The sequence below is a fragment of the Aplidium turbinatum genome, chromosome 10 (assembly GCF_918807975.1).
Source record: "Aplidium turbinatum chromosome 10, kaAplTurb1.1, whole genome shotgun sequence".
NCBI classification, from domain to species: Eukaryota; Metazoa; Chordata; class Ascidiacea; order Aplousobranchia; family Polyclinidae; genus Aplidium; species Aplidium turbinatum.
In genome coordinates, this window is record NC_137481.1 from 12996840 (window position 1) to 13002839 (window position 6000).

Consider the following 6000-nt stretch of genomic DNA (forward strand, 5'->3'; position numbering starts at 1 on the left):
TACAATTGTATATCATCAGCATATGAGTGGTATGAAAGCCCATGTCGCTTTATGATGTCAAACAGAGGTTTTATGTAGAGGCAAAACAGAACAGGGCCGAGAACAGAACCCTGAGCAACTCCAGAAGAAAGGAACGTTGCAGAAGACATTGAGTTTTCAATTGCTACAGATTGAGTTCGATCATAAAGATAAGAAGAGAACCAGTCAAGTGCCATTCCTGTAATGCCAAAATCTGATTTGAGACGATTTAGAAGAATTTTGTGATCAATGGTATCAAAAGCAGCTGAAAGATCAAGAGAAAGTAGAACAACGCTGTGATTACAGTCAAGTACGGTAGCAATATCATTATGGATTTTTAGTAAAGCTGTTTCTGTGGAGTGATGTTGACGATAAGCAGATTGATTGATATCAAATAAATTTTGCACGTTTAAGAAATCATTTAACTGTCTGCCAACTACTTTTTCCAATATTTTTGACACAAAAGATAGATTGGACACAGGGCGATAGTTCTTGAACTCTTCTTTGTCTAGACTAGGCTTTTTTAAGTGTGGACGAACAATGGCATGTTTAAGTTTTGGGGGAACAAGACCACTTGTCAAGGATTTGTTTACGATGGAGGTCAGAAAAGACAGAAAAGATGATGAATGCTTTTTGAGGAGCCATGAGGGTACTGGATCTAGTTCACAAGATGCAGATGATAATGCAGTTAAAATGTTAAGAATTTCAGTCTTGTCTGTTTCAAGAAAACTAGAAAATGAAAAATCAATGTGAATATGGTTACAAGGATCTGCTGACTGAGTTCCTCCAGTTATATGGTGAAGACATGGAAGAGTATTCCTAATTAAACTAATTTTGTTTGAAAAGTATTGGTTAAATGATTCAGCAATTTCTTGAGCAGACTTTCCAGTTGGATGAACACTTCTGTTATCTTTGCCCATCAATGTTTTAAAAAATTTGAAGAATTGTTTTGGAGTTTTGCTTTCACTGATTTGCTTAAGATAGTAATTTTTCTTGGCCTTAAGTACTAACATGTTCACATATTTGCATTGTTTTTTGTAAATATCTCGATGAATAGATAATTTAGTTTTTCTCCATTTGTGTTCAAGCTATTTTCGAATTTGTTTTTCTTTCTTGAGTTCCATAGTAAACCAGAGAGAATTTGTTCTGAGTGTGAGCAATTGGGAGCAGATGGGAGCATGATCATTAGAAATAGATTTAAGAGTTGAATTATACAATTTTACAAGTTCTTCACAAGAACAGTTCAATTTTAAAGATTGAAAAGCAAGACAGACATCAGAAGCAAAATCTTTATCAATAATGTTCTTCCATTTGCGAAATTTTACTTCCTTCTTGGGACGAGGTGGTTTGTATAGATTTGTTTTTAATATTAATGCAAAATGGTCAGAAGAGAAAATACCCTGAACATTGGTCAGACATGGATCAATGACTAGTGGTTTATCAACAACAATGTTTGTATGACATCGCACTAACATGAAGTCTAGTGTGTGACCTTTTGCATGAGTTGGATCATTGATCAATTGTTTCAAACCAAATGTAGATGAAATATTGTTAAATTGCACAACATCCACTGAACCAATATTATCAAGATGCAAATTTATATCTCCAGTAACAATAATTTCATTATTACATAAAGACAATTGTTCCAAATAGTTAAACCACTCATTAAAAAATATGCTTGTTTTAAATCCATTCTTTATGGAGGGAGGAGGTCGATAAATTACACAAATTAATACTGGAATGTTACCATGCTTTGAAAAACATTCCATATGTTCAAACTGAGAAAACTGATAGCTAGCAAAAATTTTACTCTTGTCAAGTTTGGCAGAGACATTGTATAAGAAACCTACACCACCACCACGCTTTCCTTGAGATCTGGGAACATGCAAAATGTCATAACCTTTAGCAGTGATGTTACTTAACACATGACCATCAATTGAACTTCCTAACCAAGTTTCAGTCAGGGCACACACATCAATTTTGGAGTCAAAAATAAAGTCAGTTAAGGAAAGTGATTTATTATTGATTGATCTTATATTTAAACATCCAATAATTAAGGGGGAGTGAAATTTACTAAAAGTGGGAAAACGTTGGACTGGAATTAGATTAGTTAAGTTCAAGTTACTTTGTTTTCGATGAAAAGTTATAGGCCTACCAGATGACTTTGTACATACAACTGAAATTGGTCTTCTGAAACACTTTCCTGCTTTCTTTCCTCTCCTGGTTGGCTTAATCCTGTTGATTTTCAATTTTAATAACTCATTCCAAGCTGTTTTCTCTAAACTGTACTTTCCACTTGACAGATTTTTTTTTACTTGTAACAAACTGCATCCTGAATAAGTGTACTGCTGCTTTCTTGATTTTAATTTTCCAAGCTCAAGGTCTGCTGCAGCCATAAGATAGCGCAAAAACAGAAACCAAAAGTTAAGTCCAAGAAATCCATAGGATTTTTCAGAGCAGCTTCATAAACTTTAAAATTTTAAACCACACTACATTATATTATTTAATTCCTTAATCCTTATTCAAATAGAATGAATTTTATCTTTCCAGGGGTGTCACTCTCGTGGTGCGGCAGACGAAGGAAACGCGAGCAGAATTGTTTAAAAATGGGGTAAATATCTTACGTATTTAAAAATAAATAAAGATTTCAACGTTTATAGACGCCTTCAATTAAGCGTCTATAAAAATACTTTTCCGAAATATTTTTCGGAATTTTTATTTTGAATCGTGTTCAGAATTAAATTTCCTTTCCAGGGGTGTCACTCTCGTGGTGCGGCAGACGAAGGAAACGCGAGCAGAATGGTTTAAAAATGAGGTAAATATCTTACGTAGCATATTTAAAAATAAATAGAGATTTTAACGTTTATAGACTCTTTCAATTAAGCGTCTATAAAAATACTTTCCCGAAATATTTTTCGGAATTTTATTTTTGAATTGTGTTCAGAATTAAATTTCCTTTCCAGGGGTGTCACTCTCGTGGTGCGGCAGACGAAGGAAACGCGAGCAGAATGGTTTAAAAATGGGGTAAATATCTTACGTATTTAAAAATAAATAGAGATTTCAACGTTTATAAACGCCTTCAATTAAGCGTTTATAAAAATACTTTCCCGAAATATTTTTCGGAATTTTATTTTTGAATCGTGTTCAGAATTAAATTTCCTTTCCAGGGGTGTCACTCTCGTGGTGCGGCAGACGAAGGAAACGCGAGCAGAATGGTTTAAAAATGGGGTAAATATCTTACGTATTTAAAAATAAATAGAGATTTCAACGTTCATAGACGCCTTCAATTAAGCGTCTATAAAAATACTTTCCCGAAATATTTTTCGGATTTTTATTTTTGAATCGTGTTCAGAATTAAATTTCCTTTCCGGGGGTGTCACTCTCGTGAAGCGGCAGACGAAGGAAACGCAAGCAGAATGGTTTAAAAATGGGGTAAATATCTTACGTATTTAAAAATAAATAGAAATTTTAACGTTTATAGACGCCTTCAATAAAGCGTCTATAAAAATACTTTCCCGAAACATTTTTCGGAATTTTTATTTTGAATCGTGTTCATAATTAAATTTCCTTTCCAGGGGTGTCAGTCTCGTGGTGCGGCAGACGAAGGAAACGCGAGCAGAATTGTTTAAAAATGGGGTAAATATCTTACGTATTTAAAAATAAATAGAGATTTCAACGTTTATAGACTCCTTCAATTAGGCGTTTATAAAAATACTTTCCCGAAATATTTTTCGGAATTTTTATTTTGAATCGTGTCCAGAATTAAATTTCCTTTTCAGGGGTGTCACTCTCGTGGTGCGGCAGACGAAGGAAACGCGAGCAGAATGGTTTAAAAGTGGGGTAAATATCTTACGTATTTAAAAATAAATAGAGATTTCAACGTTCATAGACGCCTTCAATTAAGCGTTTATAAAAATACTTTCCCGAAATATTTTTCGGAATTTTATTTTTGAATCGTGTTCAAAATTAAATTTCCTTTCCAGGGGTGTCACACTCGTGGAGTGGCAGACAAAGGAAACGCAAGCAGAATGGTTTAAAAATGGGGTAAATATCTTGCGCATTTAAAAATAAATAGAGATTTTAACGTTTATAGACGCCTTCAATTAAGCGTCTATAAAAACACTTTCCCGAAATATTTTTAGGAATTTTATGTTTGAATCGTGTTCAGAATTAAATTTCCTTTCCAGGGGTGTCAGTCTCGTGGTGCGGCAGACGAAGGAAACGCGAGGATAATGGTTTAAAAATGGGGTAGTTTGTCCTCGTTTTCTATCATGGCCGTTTTGAAAAATTTTATTGACTTTACGGGTGTCCCTTGAAGAAGCTTGTTTGTGGAATCCGGTGGAATCGTAGTCTAAACCCCTATGGCGTTAATGTTGCTCGATTCATTGACTTTTAGGTAGCAAAATGTAGGCGTCTACCAGACGTTTGCTTAGCCAACCAATGGCCGATGGATTTGTATAGTGCTTTTCCTATTCGCTCTTGATTTTCCTATCGGGGTTATTACATGCCTTGAGTAAATCTAGCCAAGACACTTCGTGGTTTTTGTCTATTACGAGAGCGGTATCAGATAAACAGTTACGATTTATTGCCAAACTGTGCCACACCTTAGTTGAAAATTCCTTCATGTACTCGAAATATTTTCTTATACCAGTCCAAAAGTCATTTATCCTTGTGTCATTACACATAGGGGTTACAAAAGCAGTGTTTTTATAAACAGCCGATGTGGACATGGACTTACTTAGTTATGACATTGACGTATCAAATATGCTTTTTTGATTCATTGTTAGTGTAAAACCCAGTTGAACGACGTTTTTTTGGTTTTCTAAATTTAGAAACTACCAGACTAGTGCAATGGTTTGACTCATGTTTCAATGTTTGGTCGCTTTTGTTTTTAGAAGAAATGTGAGGTTTTCTGTAACCTTGGTGGATATAATGTGCACAGTATCTTTTTTCACTAGTTCTGATTTCATTTTCATATTGTTCCACAAAATTATCGATACTTACAACTCGCTTTCCTTTTAAATAAATTTGTTTCAAATCCAAAAAATGCTTTCTAAATTTTTTTTAACTTTTTTGCATGTAATAATAATAATTAGGGCAACCAAAAGTCAATAAAGTCAAAATTTTTCTGCCTTGTTCAAAGTTAATAAAACGTCCATAAACTAAATTTCAGGCTGACACGAAAAGAGGTTTCAAAGTTAATAAGTAAAAATAAAGTTAAATTTCATGGTTAGGTCAAAATTTTCTTTCAACGAAGTTTTTCTTCTCTCAATCGATATTTTATTAAAGCTACACAGATACTGATTTTTTGTTGCAATTTCTGTTGCTATTCTGACATAATGATCTATTTGTTGCAAGTTCTGAATTAATAATCTTGCTTCGCCCACTACTGACGATTGAATATTAAGTAGGCTAGTCGTGGAAGGCAGGTAACGTGGTCTTTGTTCTTGGTTAGGTGAATGCTCAAATCAGTATACATATACTGTTCATTGAGTTTTAGCTTCTTGATATTCTCAAATTTGTCTTTAGCTAGAAGTATAGGCTAATACTGCAGAACTCTCTCAGTAATTTAGGGATAGTTAAAGACACTCCATATTTATCTTTTGCAGTTTTTACAAGTATTCTTGTTTCGAGGGACTTTCATTACCTCTTCGTTAGCTGTGGTGTCGTTGAGTCTTCCACATTTTTCTTTTATTTCATTACAAAAAGAAGATATCCTTACCTAACGGTTTGATTTCTAATATGCTTTGTATTTCGCATTTGGGTTGCAAACGCATAAAGTTATTTGTCAAAATTAGGTCAAAATTTGTAAATTATGAAGTCAAAATTTCAAGTTTTTAGGTCAAAAATTTGGTTGCCCTAATAATAATCATTCGCTATCTCCGCTTGCAGCAGATTGCGCATCAACATGGGTTACTTGACAGGGTTCCATGTGATTTTATGAGCCGTAGTGCTTTCATGCTGGCTCAAGGCCGATTGGAA